General features: G+C 40.9%; 1 long non-coding RNA gene across 3 annotated transcripts; it reads right to left on the bottom strand.

Moving 5' to 3' along the window:
- Positions 1-370: 370 nt before the first annotated feature.
- Positions 371-26,734, bottom strand: LOC143434302 (uncharacterized). 3 transcript variants are annotated; one of them, XR_013103703.1, is made up of 5 exons: positions 26,582-26,734; positions 7,232-7,457; positions 5,685-5,789; positions 5,041-5,567; positions 371-2,486 (listed from the first exon to the last, which is right to left on the bottom strand). It is a non-coding gene; the product is annotated as an uncharacterized LOC143434302 (long non-coding RNA). The 3 variants fall into 3 exon arrangements; XR_013103701.1 differs by lacking the exon at positions 26,582-26,734 and adding an exon at positions 7,593-7,853 and having other exon boundaries at positions 7,232-7,477; XR_013103702.1 differs by lacking the exon at positions 26,582-26,734 and adding an exon at positions 7,593-7,853.

The raw sequence follows: 26,734 nt of genomic DNA, 5'->3' as shown, positions 1-26,734 counted from the left end.
ATATAATTACATTATAATCTCAAAAATAAGAGGAAAAACAAATAAATAATTTCTCAGTAAGGATTCCCTCTTTCCAGATACATCTAGGTTGTGTCAAGTTTGCAACTGAGGCTATGAAAAAGAAAAAACTCTGACACAGATGTCTAATTATGAAATAAACACGTACATTAAAAACCGCCCTTCATACCCACAATAATGGGTAAGAAAATAAATGGGAAGATAGTATCTCCCACTCCCAGCGTTCCTTGGTAGCCTGCAGTTCTTTGTGTAGGCTTTCCTCTGTCCACTTTAGCATGTATATTGTTGATGTCCTTGTTCAGGTCATGTTTAGGCAGCCCTGTTAGTGAGACTTTAATGAGTATAGCTACTTATGTTACTAGGAGACACACTCTCACAGGAAACGTCCTGTTTATCTGGCTCTTAGAATCTTTCTGTGATCCTATTTACATCAGTGTAAAAGAGTATAAAGTAATTTTCAAAAGGTCAGAAAGCTATTATGGACCATATAAAAAATAGTAAATATTTTTGAAGTTATTTTCAAATGGAATGTATGTTTCTTAATGTCATTATTGTCAACAATGTATACATCCTATATACATCATATTTTTGAACAGTATTAGCTTTGTTATAAATGTTATTCAATCCCAAGAAAAAGATGGACATAGAGATATGTGAAAGTAACACTATATTAATACAAAGTTCATTAGGGAAATAGACATATTGGAATAAACAATATCCTTAAAATAGTATAGAAATATAAAATATAAACCCACATGTTACTCTGTCAAAAATCTTTTGTAAGTTAATTTCTGTAGTTAATTTATTAATCATTTGCTGAAGCATTCTCATGTTATATTTTCAATATAATAATAATTTCTTTTATTCTCAAAGGTGTCTTGGTTTAGAGGTGAATTTAGATTACCAGCCCACAATTAATCACATCTATTTATTTCTACATTTTCCCAAACCCTATAAATGGCAGTAAGCACATTTTAAAAACTTTAGCCACAAGATCCAAAGGAAGAGGGGTTTGGATAGCTGCATCCACCTGGAAAGTTAACTAGGTGGTGGGATTTATATACACCATAAGTAGATTTATTATTGAACTATATGTAAAGGTAATTGATATTTAAAAAAATATAGGATCTGTGTTGTAGCTCAGTGGTAGAGAATATATTACCATGCCCAAAGTCCTGGGTTCAATCCTCAGTACTAATAAAATAAAATAATAAAGAAGCCATAAATCAATAAGCAAAGGCAATTTTATAAAAATATATGTAATAATATAAACATGATGTGCTGTCAGCTTCACACAAGCTACAGTCATCAGAGAGGAAAGCCCCTTAATTGAGAAAATGCCTCTATAACATCAGGCTGTAGGCAAGCCTGTAGGACATTTTCTTCATTAGTGATTGATGGGGCAGATGGTGCCACGCCTGAGCTGGCGGTCCTGGGTTCTATGAGAACAAGCCATAAGGAGCAAGACACTAAGCAGCACCCATGGCCTCTCCATCAGCTCCTGCTACCAGGTTTCTGCCCTGCCTTCCTTCAATGATGAACAGTGATTTAAAGTGTAAGCCAAATAAATCCTTCCTCCCCAACTTACTTTTGGTCATAGTGTTTCATTATAGCAATATTAGCCCTACCTAAGACACATACCATTTACAGAACACATATAGAGTGTACTGGCGGGGTTTGTGTCAACTTAACACAAGTTGGAGTTATCACAAAGAAAGGAGCCTCCCTTGAGGAAATGCCTCCATGAGACCCAGCTGTAAGGCATTTTCTCAATTAGTGATCAAATGGGGCGGGCCCCTTGTGGGTGGTGCCATCCCTAGGCTCATAGTCTTAGGGTCTATTAGAAAGCAAGCTGAACAAGCCAGGGGAAGCAAGTCAGTAAGAAACATCCCTCCATGGCCTCTGCATCAGCTCCTATATCCTGACCTGCTTGAGTTCCAGTCCTGGCTTCCTTTGGTGATCAACAGCAATGTCAAAGTGTAAGCTGAATAAACCCTTTCCTCCCCAACTTGCTTCTTGGTCATGATGTTTATGCAGGAATAGAAACCCTGACTAAGACACAGAGCATAAGTAACATGCATATAGGAATAACATTTACAAAATAGTCAAATTTGTCAATAAATAAAGACCCGCAAAACAACAAGTCATGCTGTATAGTTCACAATTGGAAAAATTAAAGATTAAAAACTAAATTTAGTAAAAGTGAGATAAGCAAAGAACGCCAATAGAAACATAAATTCTACAGGAATTGGAAGGCAGTCTGTCTATATATGCCAGGTTTAATTGACTATGGAATTTACAGCTGGATTAATTTTTTGTTATTCAAACAAAATCCCTTGGATAAACATGAGTGAGGAGATTTCAGTTGGATCAGTTTCTGGAGCTTCTGTCCATGGGATCCATTACTGTGGTGTGGCAGAAATCACAACAGGGAGTGTGGTAGGCAAGGCTGGTCACTTTGCCATGACCTAGAAGCAAAAAGAGAAATGGAGTGGGAACAAAGTAGACCCTTCTAGGATACCTCCTCAATCTACCACTTCCCAATATGCCATGAAAAGATGACTCCATCAGCTGATTAATTCATCCGTTGATGAGTCCTTGTGAGCCAATCACTTTCCTAATGGAAAAATGTCTGGCAACCAAGTCTTTGCCACATGAGCCTCTGGGGACTTTTCAGATCCAAACCATAATACCTCAGATACTTACTTGAGAAATAAAAAAATAAATTAAAAACCAGACTTCTCTCATTTCTTTTTTTCCTCTTTCTGGTAGCCTTAAATTCATGATCCCCCTGCCTCAGCCTCCCATATATAGGGTTCTGGTTCTGTAACTGTACACAATTTTACTTTCTCCACTTTCTAATGTACTACATACAAATCTGTGCAAGAAGAATCCCTGCAAACCTATTTACAATAGCAAAAACTAGGGAAGGAACTACCTATTCACCCATATTTAAGGATGTTCACATTGAGAAACATAATGCAAATAAGGTATACTTTTTAGAAGAAGAAAAAAATCCTATCAAAAATAGTAATTGGTGTTTGGTTTTATCTATGTGTGAAAAATTAAAACAATATGTGAAGGTTTGTAGATACATAAGGTAATGCCTGGATGTTTACATATTGTAATTTTACTAGTTAATGGGTTCAACAAGTGAGTAGGGACTGAGCTGCCCTCACTTCTTGCTCAGGACAAGACTAAGAGATGGAGAAACACTCCTGGACCTGACTCTTACCAGGTCTGCCTGTATTGTTTGAATGTTTAATAACACATGTTTGTGTACAACTTGAGTAATTCTGTTAAAATATATTTTTATTGGTTTGCTTTGTGGAGATCTGAATCCACTGAACAATGAAACAGAATTTTTGCAAGCATCAGTACCCTAGTAAGAATTATGCCAGCATTCACAAGAGGCTTAAACAGCTGTGAGGGAGGTATTTAAACTCAGTGAATCCTTACTGAGTAAAGCTATGCAGAGTCTGGCCCAGTGTCCTTAAAGAGGTCAAGAGAACATACTTGAAGCAGGACAATGGTCCAGCAATTACTGGGTAAAAGGCAGGAGGCAAAGGCTTCAATCTCTAATCTCTCTGAGTCTCATTTTCCTCATCGGTAAGATGAAGAATTGGCCAAAGTATCACTTCAAACTCTTTAAAATGGTGGAAGGACAAATAGAGGATATCAGTTTTCAATTTCCAAAATAAAATCTTACCAAAAAAAATCCATTATTCAAACTTGATAGCAGTAGAATTTCTTTGGTCAGAGGAGGTCATGGGTCTCAGGATGCCCTGGGGGAATCTGAAGCTGTATAGAGCATTACCTAAAAATTCCACTTAATATCTCTTCTAAATCCCTTTATACTTGAACAGGACACAGTTCTCATTTGTGCATGCAATCTGTATGTGCTCGCCAAACAGTAAGGAGAGAGGTGGGAAAGAAAAAACAAAACACAGTAGCATTTATTGCACTTGCTAACATGTAGCAGGTACCATGTAAGCCATTTAATAGCTTCCTTTGTTTAATCCTCTCAAGAACCCCATGGTTTCACTTCTGTATAGATTAGGCTACCAGGGATGAAGAGCTTGCCATAGGTTACACAACAAAGGAGCTGGAATCCAAGTTAATTTGCCAACTTGGAAGGGGTATGCAGGGTAGGTGTACCCAGAGCATGGTTTTCTACTAGAGAAAAAGAGACTAAAAAAGTTTTGCTCTGGGGCTGGAGAGATGGCTCAGTAGTTAAGATCACTGGCTGTTCTTCCTAAGGATCTAGATTCAATTCCCAGCGTCTGCATGGCAGCTCACAACTGCCTGTAACTCGAGTTCCAGAGGATCCAACACGCTCCTACAGACATGGATGTAGGCAAAACACCAACGCACATAAAAATAAATACATAAAATGAAAAAAAAAAAGTTCTGCTCAGAGTTGAAAGGGGGACAGAGGATGCTAAGGGAGGGAATTCAGGAGGACTTCTAACACCTGCTTTTTCTACTTGCAAGCATCGTCTGAAGCAATACCTGAGAGGACCACTTCTACTCCTTCTTTTCCTCTTCCTACTGTATTGATGTTTGCATTGTGCTTTTTAAAAATAAGTCCATGTATCCTAAGGGTCTAGAGAGCTGAGCCTATCCTATATGAAACCTACCAAGAAAAACACAAGGCTGCGTACAACTCACTGTTTGCTACGTGATGTATTACAGAGCTTGGGAAGTTTTGAGATTATTTTTTCATGAGAGGTAACAAATTCAGGCTACTGTTTTTCTACCCTCTCTAGATCCCTCACAGAGCTAAGATATGGGAACAGGCCCTGCGAGCATGGCATGCTGATAGACACACACACTACAGTGAGCTCATCACCTCTGCCTTCATGGTATCGCCAATCGTCCCAAACTGCTGAGTTAGCCAGGCTTCGCTGCGTGTGCAACACTATGCACATTAATTGCCCCCACTGGTCACCCTGCAATAGCTATTTACATTATTTTCCCAAGTAACTAATTCATAGAACAGCCAGGAAAGACATGACTCACCTTGGAAGAGGCCCAAAGCTCTCCTCTGCAAAAAAGCTTTAGAAAAAGATCATCCTTTGTGGAATGTGAACAAAATGGCCTCTGCCATGTAGTAATGTTTCCAAAAGTTATTATCACAAATCCAGACGTTTTGATATTCTGTTGACTCTAGTTGTGCCACGGAGACAGGTATTTGTCCAAAAAAAAAAATATATTCTGAACCAGCGTAAGGCACAATGTAAGTCTCTTGGCTCCTCACATTAAATGTAACACAGCATTTTTCCCTTTCGGATCTACTTTTTATGTGTGTAATGGGACATTAGAATAAGAACAAAGAGACGTGTAAATGCCACTTCTACAGCATCAAACAATTTCAGTGTTAGCAATGTCTAACACACGGAGCCCCAGCCATTGTCTCAGGAAGCAGCAAACGTAGAAGCCGGAATGGCATCGTATTCAGAGCAGCGGGGTGGAACTGTGCCCATTCACTTGTCTATCTGGTTGGCCTGGTATCCTCAGGCATGCAGTTGATGCTTAGCTAATAGTTACTGTGAAAATCAAGGAAATTTAGTTTGGAAACTTGGCGTGGTTAATGTAATATTCCCACCTGTGCTTATAAACAAACTTTGAATTCCCATGGTTGTCCATCATAGCAGAAAACTTACCACAGATCAATTTTTCCCCTTTCTTCTCTCATGAAGGAAGTTTAAAGTGATGGATGATGACATTTCATCTCACTTATAACTCCTGCTATGACTATTGCTGGTGTCCTATTTTAGAAAACAAAATGAACAAACTACATAGGCATCTAGACAAGAGCCATAAAATCATCTTTGTACCAAGGAACTGTGTGTGCACGGCAATGCTCTCTCACGCATAAGATAAAACCTGTTAGTGCCTTGGAGCCACTCTGAAACCATTTGAGTAGATAAACCATATTGGAGCTACTGTAGGTGGTCGGTCACCTTTGAAATAAAGATGGAGGAACTTAAAGTTGGAGGGACACTAAACTGGGTGGCTCCCAAAGGAGAAAACAACGCTGCCCTGAGTCTGTAAGTGACAGGCTGAGCTGGGATATCCTCAGCAACAGCATGGTAAAGGGATCAAGAGGTGGGGAGGGCAGGGCAAGCTCAGTACTGAGCATGCTGGGTTCCCTCTTTGCCCAAGACAGGATATAGGTTAGTCTAGAACCCTAGGCCCATCCGAGTTATGGACAGACAGTGGATAAACACCTTCTCTCTTGAAATAGCATTATCAGAACTAATGCCCAGAAAGTTATGACTCAGGACACCAAAAGCCTGACCGACAACACCTGGACACATACCCCTCCCTTTTACCTTCACTCCTTAACATCCAGAGAGGCCCCTGATAGGCCATGAGAATGAAAGAAGAATATAAAAAATGAGGAAGGCCTGGAGGCAGATGTTCACATGCCTCTGCCAGTCAAAGATAGTTGATATATCGAGGTTGGGTATTAGGTTACACTTCTGATTGATATTGAGCATTACCAAATTTATAAAGCCATTGGTTAACATTAAAAAAAATTGTATAAAAGCAAAAAGGAGAAGGGGGTATGGAATAGGGGTTTTCTAGGGAGGGGAAATGAGGAAAGGGGATGGCATCTGAAATGTAAATAAAATATCCAATAAAAATGTGCAGAAAAAAAAGAATGAGGAAAAAGCAAGATCATGTGAGATTTTATGAAAGTTATGGAAACAAATCACATAAAGAGAATTAATCAGAGAAAATAGGAAGGAGGAAATGGTATGGCTGGGTAGGAAGAGGCTAAGTCCTAATTCAAGCATGACTAGTGCATTAAAACTATAAAATTGTAAAGAGAATATACCCAAACCACAGACCACCGAGAGATGTGAATGTGTTCACACTTGAAGAATACAATGAGTGAAACTCTAAAAATAAGATCAAATGCAGAAGTAACTTTCCTCTTTCCTTTACAGATGAGGCCAGCATTTAGATAGCCAAGCATTTGCACATATAGTTGTATAACAGATGCGGTGAATACTGAGTCACCCACATAGGCAGCCACCGATTATTTTTTTTCATGAATTGACTTTTAACAGTCCCACAGATGGCACATGGAAAATTTCCAGTACTTATACAGTAAATCAGCCTCTCGATTTTATCAAACGTAAATTCGGTTCTTTACAAAGAACTTACCACTCTGAAGGGAAAATTACAGAATGAATCTCACCTTTCACGCTGGCTGAAAAGAACTGGCCAATTCTGAATAACTTCTGTTGCCGCCTGTTTGGAAGTGGGGTGGCATTTCAAAAACTGGTTTCACTGATTTTTTTCAGGGCATAATAAGCTTTATGCTCGCATTTCTCAAGGCTTTGGTTGATGGCTTCTCAGTTTTGAAACAGAAGTAGGATCTATGCAGAATTGTGTTCTCTGGTCTGTATTCACTACCCTGGGTTCTGATTTGGAAAATCAAACACTGTCATCAAGAACATTATAAGTGATCTCATTAGTGAATCTGAGCCTTACGGTAGTTTTAAGTACTACTTAATAAAGAATGAATTGTTTAGCTAACAGGCAAACGAGCTACTCACCATGTCCTAACCCCCAATCCTACGAAACTGACTTGAGTTGTTAAATACAGTTACGAAATGTATTTGCAAGAACTAAACAAACTCCAACACACAAAGGACGTGTTCGGCATCCGGTCAGGTATGAAAACGTAAGCCTTGTGTAGTAGAGCAGCAGACAAAAAGAATAATTGTGAGCTGATCCAAGTAAACAGGACGTGCTGTCATATCAATTTAAAATCAAACACAAGGATCTGGCAATCTGAATCAGGAAAGAAAACAAGGAAAAGCTTTCTTCAGCCAGTTTTTAGAACGATGCCAGCCCCGGTGGATGCGGTCAACGCAACCTGGGTGGGAGTGCCCACTGCTGCCTAGAGCCTTTCTAGCCTCCACCTTGACAACCATTCACTTGGTGATGTGAGCAAAGACTACAGATCCAACAAATGTGTGTCGAGGTGTACACTGACCCCATTCCTAGCACACTCTAGTCAATGCCCTATTGCCCTCAAACTGAAAAACAAATAGCCTTGTCTGACTCTGTTCAGCAAAACGTGTGGAAACAATCTTTGACAAGGAGACCGAAAACAAACAAACAAACTAACAAATTCATGTTCTATTACCAATAGAATATATAACCCAGTGCAAGTTAGACCCTTGGTTTCCTCATCTGTGAGGTGGCAGACATGCACTGTCCCCATGGATGGGCTAAAAGAAGCTCTTATAAAAATTACAAGTAATGACAAATGCTGGGGAGTTCGCTAACTTTCGTTGGGCTCTTACATTTTAGACTGGCAGATGTCAGAGAACAGCTTGCCATAGAAAGCAACGGTGGGTGATTCTAATTCTCCTGTTTGTTTTATAGACCACAAATTTCTGAAAACATTAAAAATATGAATGAAATGTCACACGCTAGGGTGTAGGCTACAAAATATAAAATAGTTAGGGTATTCCTTGGAGCATGTATTCGACCTTATTTATAAGCAAATGAATTTGAGATGTATATTGTACACATAAATATGCCATGTGGGTTGCTACCTTGTCTAGGGGAAGCTAAAGAGAATATGAGTTTTAACCACCCTGTCTACTCTCTTCCTTCTACTCATTATAAACCCTATTTCTAACCACAGCCCTAGATATTAACACATAAATTCATCATGGGCCAATAATACTTCTTCATCGTCCACAGTCTAAGCCAGACCTACATGTCCTATAATTTGAAAGCTCTAAAACTGTTGTCACATCCCTATCAGGCTGAGAAAGCTGGCCTGGGAGCACTAAGCCCACATGTTTCTTTCAGTTATGCTAAGCCTTATTTGTGTATAAGTTCTTTTGTATTGGTTTCTGCTTGTCCTAATGATTGCTGCAAGGCTGCTTGTAACCGGAAGTCAAGAGAGAACTCTCTTCTGAAGAAGATTCAAGTCTGCACCCATGGCTGATTTTTCCAAAAGACAGGGCAACCAGACAATAAGCCCAAGGTCGAAGTCTGAGAAGACCAAGAACAATGCCTCACTGAACTTTAAACCACAGTGAAAGCTTTTGCTTGTTGTTGTTTTAAAAAAATCATAAGATATATTTTTATGATATTCTTTCCCCTCTCCTTACTCTTCCCAAACTCTTTCCACTTTCTTCCCTACCTAAATCCATGGTTTTGTTTTTTTTTTTTTCTCTCTCTCAAAGAGAAACAAAACAAAACCTGAAAAAAAAAAAAAAAGAATCAGTAACAACAAAAATAAAAACAGTTAAACAAAACACACACACACACAAACATGGAGTCTATTTTATGCTGGAGCATAGATGCTATACCCAGTGTAGCACTGGAGAAAAGAATTTTCACTTTCCTGGCAGGTATAAATTGCAAGTAGCTTCTGTGTAGGAGGCACAGTCTGTGTCTACTTCCCCCTCTCAGTGCTGGGATTCTGTCTGGCTTGAACGTGTGCCCTTCTAGCCGATGCTGTCACAGTCCCAGTGAATTCATGTGAGCATCAGCACTGCTATGTCTAGAAGATGCTGTTTTGATATCACCTACCATGGCTCTTAAAATCCTTCCACCTCCACTGACTTTGACATTGACATTGATACTGCAGCCTTGAGGGAAGGGATTTGATGAAGACCTTTTAGGTTTGACTGTCCCAAAGTCTCTCATTCTCTACACACCATCCAATTGTAGATCTCTGTGCTAATTGTCATCTACTGCAAACTAAAGCTTCTCTAACGGGGGCTGGTTGATGCCCTGATCTATGGGGATAGCAATATGTCATTAAGAATCGTTTTATTGCCATGCTCTATGGACAGAATAATAATAATAGGTTTTGCCCTAGTGCCCATGACATATCTAGCCTCGGGTTCTTGGCCACTTACCAGTGTTAAGTGTGGGTTCCATCTCATGGGGTGGGCCTTAAATCCAATCATAAACTGGTTAGTTACCCCGCTGTGCCACTTATAGATTGCAGGGTTTGTAGATGAGTCATAAGATGAGGAAGACAACATCATATAGCCACTAAGTAAAACCTCCAGTTGCAGGAATAGGATATATCATATTGGTCATTGGCCAAAGGGGGTCCTATAGACCACTTCCTCAAAGTGCATAGGTGATTGCTAAGGGTATTGACAACCGTTGGCAGTCTGAGAATAAGGCCCTATTGCTAAAGACACCACTTTTGTCATGGAACATGGAGAAGTCTCACTGGTGCCCAATTAGAAGCATCACCCCTGCTGACTAGCATTCATGGTGCTGGAAACATTCTGAGTAATACCAGAGGGCAAACATACTCACCAATATCTCACAGTGACTTTTTTTTAGGTATGATCACTACAGCCAACCAACTACAGTTTTTACTTCACGCAATTCATATATCCTCATCTCTCTCTAAAATCTCTCTCTTTTGTAAAGCCCCATAATTCTTAAAGCTCTCATGAAATTTTACTTAAAACCTAACAAGAAGTAACTGTGGGGGGAGGGAGCTATATAGATTTCACCGTGAGAGTTTGGAATAAAAATGGTTTATTGAAACTATGCTTATTTTATTTACTTATTGCAGTGATGGGTGTAGCAGGGTATTCTGCTACATTGTATTCGTAGTGGAGCTCAGTGATTAGGCAGTAGAAGAGTAGGTGGAGCTGGGAGAGAAAGAGAGGAAGGGAAGGGGAGAAAAAGAAGAAGGGAAGGGAAGAAAAAGAAGAAAGGAAGTGAAGAAAAAGAGGAAGGGGAGGAGAGAAATAGAGGAGAAGGAGGCTAGCAGCCATGGTGAACCATAGTCGAAAGCTGTCCTGGGTAGCAACTTCTATCAAAAGGTTAGATATTGAGTAACAACACTAATTGTGAGGACATCTTGTTGATTGAGCAGTTCTAAATATATAAATTCTTTAAATAATCATTAAGCTTTAAGAGTCTTATTTCTACCGGGTACTTTGAGGATGGCAGATACTGTCTGAGGTTCAGCAGAGCTTTGTGAATGCAGCGTGGTGGATTGGCAGAGCCATCCCCCACCCTGGTATCTCATGGGTGCCAGGGCCTGTGCATCTAGCTAGCTGAAGCCCCATTCAGAGCCAAGGAGCAGTGGGAACATAGTGGCTGCCTGGGAACAAGCTGGACCTGCCCTGTTTTCTAAATATCACCCTTACAGATGGGTCTAGAATCCAGGGCCTAACCCACATCTGGTAACATACATATCACTGAGCTATGTTCTCAGCACCACTAATAACTAAATTTTATATCAGACATTATTCTAAATGTGATGAATATGTTAACTGATTTAATCAGCATTTCGGCCCTGTAGGATAGTTTATTGCCTTTACTTGAAAGCGCAATAAGGCACAGAGAAGTTCAGCTAACTGCTCAACTCTGCACAATTTATCTACCAGTGATAAGACCCTCTCCCCTGCTGTCAGCACCCAAATCCATGCTTTTGATAACTATGTTATACTTCTCTGTTTTTCAGTGTATCTGCTAAGCCTGGCTCAAAGCAGGAATTCAACAGGTGTTTATTAAATGGTAGTAGATGGATATACATTGTCTGTAGAGAGGTATTTATAACAACTGAATGATGTTGGGTGTTGTGTGTTTCTTTTTAAGTCAAAATGACAAAACTGGAGTGGTACATAGAGGACAAGAGGTCCTCTATAGGGATCCTCCCAGATGTATATCCCTTTTGCTACTATTCTGGTTAGATACTTAGAGGGCTATATACTAGAGCTAAGTAAGTTCTTTTTGGAGTAGAATGATCCTCACATCATTTCCCAGGAAACTGTATTATCCTAAGTACAGAGAAAGGGATCCCACCTCATGCCAATGGACAGAATAATAAATGTACGATTGAGATGGAACAGCATAGAAAGAATACAGCCACCATAAATACTCACCCATAGTCTTTCTCACTTTCTACATGAAAGGCAGTATTTCCCCTCTCTTCTAGGATATAAACAAAACAAGCAGTTCTTTAAATCATAATTTTCTCAGACTCCAATGCTAGCAGCAATGGCTGCTGTCACTATAACTTGGAGTGTTGCTTGAGAATAAGAGCTTTTGAAGAATATGTGCTAAGTGAATCATCATTTAGTTCAGAGTACGTTTTTATAAGCAACGTTGATATCCCTTTAAATGAGAATCATACTTTCCTACACCGCTCTATTGTAAAGAATAATGTGGCTACAGTAGATCTCATCAGCTTACTAAGGCCACTCCCTCGTTGGAATGCTGTGATCAGGTGTGCTAATCCATACAAGCAGCAGAGTTTAGCTAAGCCTGGGAAAGACCTTTGCAAGGATCACCTGCCATGAGGCTTTGCAAAACAGAAGGTTAGCAGCTTGGACTTTTATTGTGCAGTGGCTTCAATGATCTACACTTGATCTTAGCCAAAAGGCTGAGAAGCGATTGGCTTCAAGGATCTAAGGAACAAAATGGTTTAAAAGGTTAATTCAAGCCAAATCATGGTTATTGCCAGGATCTGGAAAATTTGGATCCTAAGAACTACTGATAACTCTCACGTGATAGCTGTGGAAAAAAACCATGAGATCATCACATCTACCTGTGGATCCCCCAGCCAGTTCTAGAGAAGCAACTGTAACTTGGCTTGCTGGGGCACTGCTTCCCTGTGTAGGGAGGGAAAGCTTTAACTCCTTGTGGTGTAGCCTGGTTGGTGGAGTGAGAGATGAAGCACTTCTGCATATTCTGCTTGCATGAGCCATGATACAGGGGAATCTACTCCAGATGAACCCTGGAGTGGCCCCAGAGGCATATGTCAACACGGATCTGAAACAGGACGCATGGGAGCTGTTTATTCTACAGATTTTTTTTTCTTTGCAGTCGTAAGAGCAATATTTCAACACCCCCTGAGAAAAACGGAAACACTCAAGAGGGTGAACAGCCTACTCTGCTCAGCTCTGATGCTCTGCCCTCATGCACTCTGGGACACAGGTGCATGTCCTTGCTTGTCCAGCGACTGGAGTGATTTAAACAAATTGTGAAGCTGTGGTGGATATGGTGTTCTGGGTGGACATATGCCTTTATGTTTCTAAGACATTACTAGAGGCTTAAAGGGCTCTGCACAGAACATAATCCTGATGTGAAAAGGCTATGCAAGCTACAAAACGAGGCTTTAGAAAGACTGGATAGATTTACCCTTGGAAAAATAACAATAAAACTGAATGGAAAAACTGACTTTTCCTGCTTCTTCAGACAGTTTAGACAGATAAGATTATTCCAGAGATGCAAGGCTGCAAATTTTTCTCTCTTTCTTTTTCTTTCCTTCCTTCTTTCTTTCTTTCCTTCTTGCTTTCTTGCTTTCTGTCTTTCAGTCTGTCTTTCTTTCTGTCTTTCTTTCTCTCTTTCTTTCTCTGTTTCTCTTTCTCTCTTTCTTTCTTTCTTTCTTTCTTTCCTTCTTTCTTTTTTCTAAATAGATCTCTTTGCTGTTACCAAAGCCGAAGCCTTGGAAACAACAATCTTGAAAACAGAATGAGGAAAATTGCAAAATATCTACATCATTTATTTTAGAATTATGGAGAGCTTTCTTCTTTGTGTCTTACGTGGAGAATTGTATGGATTTCTGTGCCAGTTGATGATATGCTAAAGGAGCATATGAGAGGCAGAGAAGGAGGGGAGGAGGAGGGAAGGGAGAGAGGAGGAGGGGAAGAGGAGGAAAGGGGGAGGGGAAGAAGAGCTTACTTCCAACGACTTTGCTTAGACCCTACTTACTCAGGCCATCTGTGTATTTTGAACATCATATACATAAGGACAAAGGATAACCATGTAGAGTGTCATGTTAAATTTTTTACATTAACAGATTTCATAGACAACCTCTGGCTAGTGGCCATTTTCTTTTTTCTTTCCTTCTTTCTCTTTCCTTCTTCCTTCCTTCTTTTCTTTCTGTAGTTAGTTAAAGACAGGGTCTCTCTATGTAATCCTGGCTGGTTTGGAACTTGCTATATAGTTGGGCTAGCTTCAGCCTCACTGAGATCTGCCTACCTCTGCCTCCTGGGTGCTGGGTTTAAAAGTGTCTGCCACCACCATGGTTGTTTTCATTAGTGGACAATGGAGGTTTTTTTTTTTTTTTTTTTTTTTTTTTTCCTTAAAAAAAGGGACAGATGTGGTGGTATTAATCTCAGCATTAATCAGCATTAATCTCAGCACTTGAGAGGTAGAATCCGGTAGATTTATTTCTTTGGGTTCCAAGACAACCAGAGCTACACAATAGAGACCCTTATCCAAAATAACAAACATACAACAACAACAAAACAGAGAAAATATTTTTGTTTTGTTTTCAATTTATGTGTCTGAGTGTGTGTCTGTGTATGTGCACCCATGGAAGCCAGAAGACTGTCAGGTTCCCTAGATTTACAATTTCGGGTAGTTGTGAGATACTCAACATGGGAACTAGAAACTCCAGTTCTTTGCAGGGGTAGCAATGCTCTTAATCACTGAGCCACCACTCACCCCATCAGTCACCTTTACAGCAAGCAAATTGTATCCATTAGTTTAACTCTTAGATCAGATCCATGGCTAATATGTGGCTCATTCTTTAATACCCAAAATTAACCTGTAAGCCCCACCTGCCCAAGGACCAGGTAACCTGGAATGCTGGGAGTTGTAGTTCTTGAAATATAGCAACAGCCTCATGGGAAAGTACGGTGGCCTAAAGGGTTTTTTCCTTTATAACCCTTTGCAACGCATGTCTGAGGGCCACTCAGCTGGGAAATTCCAGGTTGTGGTTCTGACCAAAGTCCATCTCTTGGTCAGTAATTAATGTTTAATAAAACTTGCTTCAAATTTGGTCCAAAATGGTGGGATAGTTATTGCTCCAATGAATCTCAGGATTAAGAATCCCTATAACCCCAGCTCTTGGGAGCAGAGGCAGGAAGGTTGCCAGATACCAGGCTAGTGGCTACAGACAAAGACTCTGTCTCACAATAGCATCCAAAAGAAGCTTTACTGTTTAACGAGATGGGGTCAGAATGGACAACTGTCTTCAAAGGCAGCAATATCATCTCACTGAGTTTAGTGTAGGTTTCTGTGAATAAAGTTTATTTTTGTCAGAACACGGTCTTGTTATATTTGTTTGCTTTTCCTTTTGTTTTGTTCTGAACAAAGCTCTCATTATGTAGCACATACTGATCTCAAACTCCTGACCTTCTCGCTTCAGCCTTGCAAAGCAAGTTTGCCACACTCACTTGTGTGTTTTCTTTTCTTTTTGTCTCTTTTATACTCTGTCCTGTCTATGAGCCATGGATACAGGATGCAACTTTATGATTCACTGGCCTGATTTCCCTGCCTCCCCCCCCCCCCCGCAAAGGATTTAATCCCTCCAGAATTTTTTTTAAAATCTGTATGTGCAGGCATGTTCTGTATAAATTCAAATAATAGGATGTAAGGGACACAGAAAGTATAGGATTACTTCCACGGCACCCAGACCTTAAGGAAAGCCAATCTGCAATTAGGTGATTAACACAAAAACCAGTGGTAACAAGCAATGTGCTATTATTCCAAGCATCTTTGCTACAAATTACTGTTAAAAGCTTCTCCCTGTGTGTTTCGCTTTGTCTTGACTGCCTAGCAATGACTTGGGTGATGAGTGCGTGAGATGGCTTAGATAATTGCACAGCAACTGCAGAACGCTGCATGTTATCTCCTGCAGGCCGTTCAGTGCCTGCGACGGGCACCTCTCCAGGAAAATCTTTTCACTATAGCACAGCATAGCTTGCAAAGCTCAACTGAATTCTCCTGGTTAACCTTGACCTATTCATGCATCCCTGAAGCCACTGTTCAGGGTTATACTACATCTCACCATATGTTCCTTCTGCTTGAGCCATCACTCACAGAGGAGTCGGCTCTAGTCTCTCCGCTCTGGGTAAAAAAAAGGACCTTGGGTTTAATTGTTCTCTGGGCCCACCTGGCTCTGGGTAACAACACTGCAGAGAGTCTGTTCTATTTTAAAAATAAAAAAAAAGTAGAACTGTTGATGACTTAGCCCACACTCAGAATAAATTAGAGTCTCTAGTTAAATTAAGTAAATATATGCATACATTCATATATCCACTGTAAGTGACGAACGGTTTGGAGTTATCTATTTCAGCATCCCTTCTAATTTTCTTCATTAAAGAGTAGTGATTCATTCATTACACCTGGCTAAGAATAATACAGGCACTGTGGTCCTCCTCGAGTCCTCCTAGCTCATCATCCCCTGTACATGGTATCTGATGATGCTCCATCCTCCTACTTCATCATCCTGTGTACATGCTATTCATTGATGCTCCTCTCTTTTTATGTAGTTTTACTGCACACGTCCCCTCTGCCACTTCCTTTAACAAGGTTTCATGTTGTTTTTGCAAAGGATACCCAGTACCTTTGGTGATGCCTGCTCAAAATTTAATTTCCAAATGCACATACGAGCAATGATTGTGGCTCTTGGTATTATTTGCCATTGGGCATGGAATAGATATGGAAACATAGGGAGAGGCTTTTTCCCCCTTGTCTTCTCCAAATGCTTGCTTTTGCAAACAAAGACGCTCCCTCTCTGGAGCCCTGACTTTTGATGGTATAAGAATGACTGGCTGACTTCCAGGCTTAGTACTATTGTGGAAAAGGAAACCAGACTCCTGCCCTGGTGTGGTGGTGCATGTGTTTAATCCCAGCACTCAGGAGACAGAGGCAGAAAGATCTCTGTGAGTTCGAGACCAGCCTGGTCTGCAAAGAGTTCTAAGAGAGCCAGGACTGTTACACAGAGAAACCCTGTCTTGAAAAACTAGAAAGGAAGGAAGGAAGGAAGGAAGGGAGGGAGGGAGGGAGGGAGGGAGGAAGGAAGGAAGGGAAGGAAGGAAGGAAGGAAGCAAAGAAGGAAGGAAGAGAAAGGAAAAGAAAAGGGGAAAGGAAAAAGGAAAAAAAATGACCCCATTGCACTGCAAAGAATTGGACCAAGTAGCTGCAGCTACAAGGCCTGGTACTTAACTCTTTCATGTCCACAGAGCTGAAGGTGACCACCTCCTAACAGTCACGATCTTCTGTGTCTTCTCCTCCTTATTCTACTCCATGAAAGCTACTCCATGAAAGTATGATCAGTAACAAAGAGTACACTTGTAATATTTAGAATACTATCAGAAAAAAATCTACCTGAAAACATTCTAACAGTTTATGTGTTAAACGTACTTCACACTAGAGAGATCAATGTAGTTTTCCTGTGCTTCAAAAAGGTTTTCAGCCTCTCATACTTCTATTTGGATTTCCATTTGTCTTCCTTTGCTGTTTTTGTTGTTGTTGTTGTTGTTGCTTATTTGTTTAAAACAATAACAAAATGTTATTATTTTATGTTAAAATAAAATGTTATGTTGCCCAAGCTGGCTTCAAACTCAAGCTAGCCTTGAATTCGGGATCCTCCTGAGTGCCAAAATCAGAGGAGCATGTAGCCAGGCCTGGCTTTAAAGGTTGCTTGTTTCTAATGCTGTCCATTTGTACGTGTTACTCTATCTATTTGTCTCTGTGTATGTGGTGGGGGGGGGGGGGGCTGTGAGCATGCATGTCTGTGAAGGTCAGAGGGCAACTTGGGGAAGTCAGCCGTATCTTCATGTGTGTTGAACTCAAGTCGTCAGGCTTGGTGGCAGACACCTTGAACCCCTGAGCCATCTTGCCAGTCCTCTGTCTTGTGTCCGTGAGAGCTGACTAGTATCAATACTGCTGACATGTCAGGACTGATGAGCCAGCATGCCTGCCTTGTTCCACTACGTTTAGTACCAGCCCGTCCACATGGTCATGTTTTACTTTTCTGTCAATACCGTCTCCTAAACACTTAGCCCCAGACCTAGGCAGTCTTTGACTACTGCTGATCACACACATTACTCTGTGGTACTTTTTTTTTGTATTGTCAGAACCTTAGAGACAGGGAGAGGGAGAGAGAGAGAGAGAGAGAGAGAGAGAGAGAGAGAGAGAGAGAGAGAGATTGAGAGAGAGAGAGAGAGAGAGAGAGAGAGAGAGAGAGAGAGAGAGAGATTGATTTAATTTTGTAAATATCTAGTGGAAATACAGAAAATACAGATTTACCCATAAAACCTCATGGATTTTTTTTCCCCTTGTCTAAAATTCTGTTTGCATCAGTATGATACAACACTTACTGTCTCAGATTACCAAACCATCCCACTAGGTTTTACCCACACATTCCCCCAGTGGTGTTGGGGATGAAAACTGGTCTCTGTCATTTTAGGCAAGGCCTGAGCTATACCACCAATACCCCACAGATTCTGATGGAACGTGTTCATCATATGAATGACTATGGACGTGGGCATAGCAACAAAGATCTGTTACCAGAAACAGGAAGAAAACGTCAAATTACTGTTCACTCCCTCTATCGGGTGTTACTTTTGCCACAGCCAAAACAAGATTGTAATTTCTGCAGCTCTGATGATAATAGCTGTTAGTTCTGATGTGTGCTCGTGTCACAATGGAAAAAATAATGATCTCTGACATTTACTTTTGTTTGGTTAAGTCTTTGATTCCTAAGTCAAATCTTTTGAGTCATGGAATCCCAGCTGGTGGGAAGTTGGGAGGCATTTTTTTTTTTTTTTTTTTTTTTTTTTTTTTGCCACAAAGTAGTTCTAACCTCTGCAACCACCACATCACCACAGCTAAAAGGCCTTTGTTTTTCCCCTGGATTCTTTCTGCTTGGGCTTCTAACTGAGTTTACATCCAATTCCTTCTTCCTACCATAATAATACATTGTTACTAAATGAACAACTCTGCTCAAAAATTCCAGTACGACTCTTTAGACAAACTAAGTACAAACGCCCATCCCATAGCATCTAAGGCCTCCAAAAAAATAACTGCAGCTTGCCTGTGTCACACAGGATGAGCTACCTCCTACTGGAAACCCTGGCACTTCACTTTGGGTTCCGGAGTCTATGACCTTCAGCCTTGGGTATGCTAGTTGTTAGCTCTATGACTCTCAACAGATTCTTTAAGAGTCTTTGAGAATTGATTTCATTAGCAAAATTGAAATGACTAAATATTTTTTTTTGTAAAAAGTGAAAGTGAATTACCGTTATTTAAAATGGTCTTCAGTTTGTTGGACCCCGCAGACCTGATTATTTTCCCTTTCTGGGCTGAACACTTAGCTCCTTGCTCTGGAATCCTGTTTTTCTGCCTCTGACATGACAGTATCAGAACTATCTATGGGGTGGAGTAACTGTTGTGCAAACTGAGATTGGATCCCCAGACCTAAGGTAAGGACATGGAGGCAAGTGGAGCCCAGGACCAGCCAGTCTAGACAAATCAATGTGTTCTAGGTTCCAGGAGAGGCCTTGCCTCAAAAACTGAGGTGGAGAGTGGTACAGGACATGCAACATTGACTGCTGGTCTCCATGTACACAGCTGCACACACACACACACACACACACACACACACACACACACACACACCATATCTGGGAATTTGTTTTAAAATACAGATATCCTAGACCCACAAGGAATAGAGTATGAGACTAGCAATTTTAAACAGTTTTTCATGTCATCTTCATTCCTTTATTCCTTTTTCTTTTGTTTCCTTCCTTTCTTCCTTCTTCTTTTCCTCCTTTGCTTTCTTCCATCCCTTCTATATAGGGTTGTTCTATATAGGCCAGGCTTGCCTTGAACTTGCTATTTACCATAGACTGGTCTTAATGCTACAGCAACCCGGGGTTGAGGATTGGTGCCAAGGTTAAGAACACTTGTTACTCTTATGGAGGAGCACAGTTCAGTTCCCACCACTCATGAGGCTGCGGCAGCTCACAACTGTCTGTGACTCCAGTTCCAGGTCTGTGACTCCAGTTCCAACACCCGTTTGTGGCCTCTATGGGAACTAGTCACACATGAGGTGTACAGACATGCAGGCAGGCAAAATCCTTATTCAGATTTTTAAAAAACCAACAAACATCCTTTCTAAAACTACAGCAATCCTTTTGCCTTAATTTTCAAGTGCTGAGATGAGAAGCATATACCACTATGCTCAGCTCCTCCAGGGATTCTGACTGACAGGAAACACTGAAATTGAGACCTATTCTAAATGGTGTCACCTAAAACTGTCATTATTTCTCCCACAGTACCTGATACTATTCCCCACTAAAGCCTTGAGAATATTATGTGCCTGAAGTAGAAACGTTGGTTTATTTGGAAAGTCAGTTGTGTCAGATGGAGCTTTGCTGGGGCAAACACATGAAGGGGTGTTTTCCTGAAGTCAGGACTGAAGTGAAAGGACACATTATGAAGGATTCTTCCTTAACAACACACATGTATTGGTCCGCCTTACACTGTGTAGTTGAGCTTTTTTTGTTGGGACTCCATAGAGAGAAACAGACCAAAAAATCTTCTGATGGTGTGCTGAGACTTCTCGCCGCTTCCACGGACTCCAGCAGATTGACAGTGATGTCAGCTAATACAGACTCATGTAGAGTTTTGCTGAGACACATGCCGAGGAAGGCACTTGGTGGAGCAAGACCCATGGAGGACACGTGATGTTTGGAGGGAGTATAAGTAGGGCTCCACGGCCTGTGAGAGAGGCTTGCTTATAGAGCTAGTTCTGCAAGCTTCTTGATCTCTCGTGTCAGCTGATCTTCACCTCATCGAGGGAAAGGCACAGCTGAGAACTTCTCCTGACCTCCCTTGTCATCCTGGCCCCTCCTGTTGGTTTGAGCCAATTTGTCTGCGGCCTGGTTTTCTCTACTAGGTCATGCCACCATGGCTGATTCATATTTGCTATCTCAACACTACCAGCCGGGCCTTCCAGTGTATCTGTGAAACACTTGCGAGTGGACTGAGCTGCCACCGCTGCCCTGTAAAATGAACTGTCAATTTCCCGACAACACAGATGGCATCTGCTCCAAAGAACCATTTCTAAACATTTCTACTTCCCTCCTTTCATAATAACCTTCTTTTCACCTCTGGTGAATGGTGGTCTAGAAGGGAGGTTAAAACATTTAAGAACCATCATTTAAAAGTGGGCTTTGAAAAATCTACATGTGCCATCCCTTGTCGTTTATCCTCTCTACTTTGCTTTAACAATATCTGTATATTCACTTTATTTCCCTCCTAGCCTTGCTAAATTCATAGCACTTTATAAGAGCTTTCTCTACTCTTTGAATAGGAAGTAAGGTGTCTTAGTCACTCTTCTATTGCTATAATAAAATGTCATGGCCAAGGCAACTTATGAAAGAAAGTGTTTAATTTGGCTTACGGTTCTAGAGGGTGAGAGTTCATGATGACAGAGGCAAGCAATAGCTGGGAGCTCACATGCAGATCTACAGCCACAGTATACACACACACTAACATGCACATACATGCACATGAACATACATGCACACACACGCATATACACACTCATGTACGCACACACATGAACAAGGGTTAGGGGACGCACTGGGAATCACATGAGTCTTTTAAAACCTTTGATACAGTTCCATACCTCTTAATCCTACCCAAAGAGTTTCACCACACAGGGATCGAACATTCATATATATATATATGTACCTGTGGGGGCCATTCTCATTCAAACCATTATACAAGGCTTAACTAAGATCCTTTGAGACCTGCTTAGCTATATTTGATCAAAAATATCTGTAGTTCTCAAGGTATTCCATACAAATAATTAAAACTATAATCTTTCTTTTGAATATATTCTAAAAACTTCCATTTGGAGGCCTGCAAGACGGCTCAGCAGGTAGAGATTCTTGCTACCAAACCTGACGACTTTCGTTCAGTCCTTAGGACTTGCATGATAGGAGAGAAACAACTCCTGAAAACTGTCTTCTGACCTCCACACATGTGCTGTGGCATGTGTAAACACCACATGAATGGACATAAATATATTAACATGTAATTAAAAATTTTTTAACTTCCATTTTAAAAAATTTAGCAACAATATGGGTTGACCATTTCAAGGGTTATTGCTTTGTTCTGGCTTTGGCGTATGTATGGCGGTGTATGGCATGTTTATATGTGCGTAGTGTAGATGCCAATCTAAGATGTTCTTTTTCTGAAGTTTGGTTTTTCTAGACAGGGTGTCCCATTGGCTTGGAGCCCCCAATGAGATTCAACTGACTGGCCAACAAGCCCAAGGGATCCGCTGTCTCCATCTCCCTACTGTTGCACATCTGGCTTATTGGGGGTGAGGGGTACATCTGGAATCTGGAAACTAAGAACAAGTCTCACACCTATGCAGCTGTTTTGGGTACAAAATATTTCTACACAGCTCAGGCAAGCAGTGTGAACTTTTGTTTTTCCTGCCTTGGTCTTCTGATCATCAGATTACAGGTAGATGCCACTAAACATGGCTCAAATGGTAATTTTTCCTCCCTGGTGCTGGGATTACAGACACATGCTACCATGCTCAACTCAAGCTCTCAATGGAACAGAACTTGAAGAAAAGAAAAATGACCAAATGCCCAGCTTCACATTCATCTCTTTATTCTTAAATCACGTAGTGTGAGCCATTTTCAGCATAACTTTCTGAATGTATAATGATGGATAGAGAATATGATATCAAGGATTAAGGCATAATGAATGGGTAAGGCTGATAAGTCTTTAAACATATTTTCTGACTGACTTACTCATGGCAGATATGTGAGATGTTGTTTAGTTTTATCATTTTGTTTAAGTAATTTTGTACCTGAAAATGAAACCAAGCTTAACCCATCGACTGGAAAGCCAGTGGGAACATCTCTTAGCATCTGTTCTCTCATGTATGGGATGGTACATGAAAAAGAAGCAAAATAATACCATTTTGTGTATATATAGTTTTTTCTTTTGTTGTTGTTGTTGTTGTTGTTTGTTTTTTGTTTTGTTTTTTTTTTGTTGTTTTTTGAGACAGGGTTTCTCTGTATAGCCTTGGCTGTCCTGGAACTCACTCTGTAGACCAGGCTGGCCTTGAACTCAGAAATCTGCCTGCCTCTGCCTCCCAAGTGCTGGGATTAAAGGTGTTCGACACTACTGCCCGGCTAGTTTTTTCTTTATAAAAATAATTAAAATATAATTAGATCATTTTCCTCTTCCTTCTTCTACCTCCAACTTCTCCTATATTCTTCCCTAAGTCCCCCACAAGTGCATGGCTTCTTTAGTTATTATTGTCACATAGACAAACAAATACATATATAAATGCAACCCACTGAATCAATTTAGTGTCACTTTACTGAACATTTGATTTCAGGGATGACTTGTGCCTGGAAAACCACTTGGGCACTCGTCCCTGGAGAAGATGGGTTTTCTCTTTCTTAGTCCTCAGTTGCCTGTAGCTTTTCATCTAGGGTGGGGTTTCCATGACATTTTCCCCGTCCACGTATGCATGTGGATTGGTGCTGCCATTGCTCAGATCTTGGTTTGGCGACAATAGTTTTGAGGTTTTGTTAGTGCAGCTTCATTGTTTTATGTAGAAGCCATTGTCTCACAGCTAACTGAGTTCTGTGGATCTCACAATCTTTCAGGTCTCTCTGGCTCCATGTTCCTTGAGCCTTAAGTTGTGTTGTGTTGTGATGTACCAGCTGGGGCTTGGGATCCCATGGTCAGTGTTCTCTGTATTTTTACAGGTCTCTATCTGTTGCAGAAAGAAACTTCTTTGATGGGGGGGCAAAGGAGACAGCCATGGGGGTGGGTATGGGGATGAGTATTTAGAATTCAGTTGGGAATTTGTTGATTTAAGAAAGTGTCAGTATTACGTTCTCCTCTATTGTCTATGATCTCACCAACTGTGGGTGGTTGGCTAGGCTTACAGTAGTAGGTATGATTTCCCTCCTGTTGAATGGGCTTTAAATCTAATTAGATAGCTGTTGATTATCCCCAAAATATCAAAATAGTATTTTCTTTTTTTTTTTTTCTTTTTTCTTTTTTTTTTTTTTTTTTTGGTTTTTCGAGACAGGGTTTCTCTGTGTAGCCTTGGCTGTCCTGGAACTCACACTGTAGACCAGGCTGGCCTTGAACTCAGAAATCTGCCTCCCAAGTGCTGGGATTAAAGGCCAAAATAGTATTTTCAAAGCATCATTCACTAATAGCTGGTTACAAATAAGCAACTCAAAAATTTAGTGGCTCTCTGTGAATGACAAGGAAATAAAAACAAGGACATGACTATTCCAAAAATATGGAGATTTTTACTGTAGATATGCAGGAGAACATAGACAGAGACAAAGACATCTGGGAGAGTCCAGAGTGAACATGACCCTGACCTGGAGCACGTGAGGAGAGGAGGGAGGGGGAGAGAAACAAGTCAGGAGACTAGAAGGTAACCAAAATGGCTTGATTATATAGGAAAGGGCAGCTGGGCAAAGGGCAGCCAGCCTCTAGGCTGGAGAAATTTAGGGTAAGGGCCAGGGAATGCCAGCCATCCACTGTAACAGGTAGAAACTGGGGGTTGATGGGAGAACCTGGTGGCCAGGTCTGCTTTGATATGTTAAATAGGCATCTCAGTTAACTTTTGTCCTGGGTTGGAGACTAACACTCTAGACTTGTTTGAACCCTGTATACAAAATATATGTAATGAGGCTATCATGGACAAGACACTTGGATTAACTGAATACTTGATAGCATCCTGCTGAATGTGGGGCAGCAGTTGAACACAAGCCTTTGAGTACCACAGTAGTTAGTGTGTCTGCATGTTGGGAAAGGAGGTTGTTGCCATAGGATTTCTTTTGCTCTCGTGGTTGGTGGTGCTGCCCCTTTATTTGGAGATAACCTTAACCACAATGTTACTAAGCTGATAAGCAGCACAGGCTCAGAGATAACCAAAAGCCAGGCTCTCATTCTGCTCCAGCCGTATCTAGAAAAGATACTGTTAGGTTTTTTTTTTCTCCTTTGGCAGAGATTTGCGCTCCGTTGCCCTTATCAGATGAGGCCCTGGCTTGTGAAACAAAGTACAATTAAAGGTAATTTAAAGATTTCTAGTCTTTAAATAGCCTCAAAAATCCAGCATTTATTTACTTCTTCCACTGAGGGGAAAAAAAAAGTAGCCATGTAAATGGCAGTGCCAAAGGGATGGGTTACCTGACAAATAAGACCCAGGGGATGGACAGTCTAAAGATAACCTTTCCCCTACTGCCCAGCAATCTGGCGATCTAGCACTCAGTTTTCAAAGATGACTTTCAGAAAGAGAGCTCTTGGGGAATTTCTGAAATGCCTAAACTGTTTGGGAAAACTCTACTTGCCGAGGCTGGTTATGGAACACGATGACAGCAGAGTGGGTGAGACCCTGCACATGAGTCACGGCGTGAACAATCAGCATGGAATTCTATTCAGTAGCTGGTAGAAGACACGCAAAAATATAGGTGGACTCAGTAGAAAGGGGACAGGGGAGGAGGAAGAGGAGGAAAAAAGAAAGGAGAAGAGAAGGGGAAGATGAGAGAAAGAAGAAAGAGAAAGGGAGAAAGAAGAGGAAAAAGAGAAGGAGGAGCAAGAAGAAAGGAGAGAAAAAGGAAAAAAGGAGGAGGAGAAGGAAGTAAAGCAGGGGAAGGAAGAGGAAGTAATGAAATAAAAAGAATTTTCCTTTTGGAAACAGACTCTAGAGAGAATGCAGGTGTGATTACACAGGTCTAAAAAGAAATCGAGCCAGACTAGATGGTATGACCTGTCATGTCAGTACTTAGGAGAGTAGGGCAGGAGGATCACAAGTTCAAGGCCAATGTGGGCCACACACTGAGATGCTTTCTTACAAAAAAATGTCTTGATGTAAAAAAGACAATTGCTTTATGATTCCATCTGAGTGAAGTACCTAGAAAGAACAGACTCACAGCGTAGAAGGTTCAGATGAGAAGTCATCAGTGGATGAAGACAGCAGGAGGTTGTTCTTGATGGGTCAAGGGATTCTGTTGGGTGTGGTGAAATTGTTTTGGAACTGGAGAGCACATTATAATGCCACTTAACTGAGAAATTACAAATGCAAGCTCTGTGTTCAGTATATGCTATCATAACTTTAGAACATGAAAATAAACAGGAACTGGAAACAGCCCCTCATGATAACAAAAGAAAGTATCAACACTCCAACAGAAAGCTACTACCAATAAGTAGTGATTTTCTAAACAGGGAGGTGCCCAGAAGCAGAACTGACCATAATAGCATCCCACCCACTTAGGGTGTTTTGTATTAAAGCATTCTGCATTCCGCCATATTGACTTGGAAAGAAGAGAGTCAAGGCGAGCAATCTGCAATTGATAAATAGTTTGCTTCAGAGAAAGACTGAATCTTTATCACAAAATTCTACAAGGACTGAGTTGGGGAACAGAGGTCATTTAACACCCAGTCAAGATGTAAAGAAAGGAACAAACTTAGAAAGATCTAGCCACACAAGGTAGTACCAAGCTTCGAGATTCTATGATTCAAAGACCGCTAGAATAATTTAGACAGTTAGCATCTATCACTCACAGAGGTAGGTGAGTCTCCTCCAGGACCACAGGATAGAACCCACTCCTGTTAGTATATGACTAAAGAAAATGTTTTTACCACTTGTACTAAGGCAGTATTTCTTCAGAGGTGCTCTCCAGGCTGGCAGTAACAGCTCTTCCAAGGGAAACATTAGAAGTGAACATACCTGGAACACAAGAAATTCTAGAAGGGGACCTCAATCCTGACCAGGTGATGCTGGTGCCAGCTGAACCATGAAACCTCCACATAGGGATCAATTAGTAGGGAGCAGTTAACAAGCTGTGCAGGTGGTTAGCCACACCCAACTGGCTCAGGGAAA

The sequence above is a fragment of the Arvicanthis niloticus genome, chromosome 14 (genome assembly GCF_011762505.2).
Source record: "Arvicanthis niloticus isolate mArvNil1 chromosome 14, mArvNil1.pat.X, whole genome shotgun sequence".
In the NCBI taxonomy this organism is placed as follows: domain Eukaryota; kingdom Metazoa; phylum Chordata; class Mammalia; order Rodentia; family Muridae; genus Arvicanthis; species Arvicanthis niloticus.
This window is presented reverse-complemented; position numbering and strand designations above follow the sequence as displayed.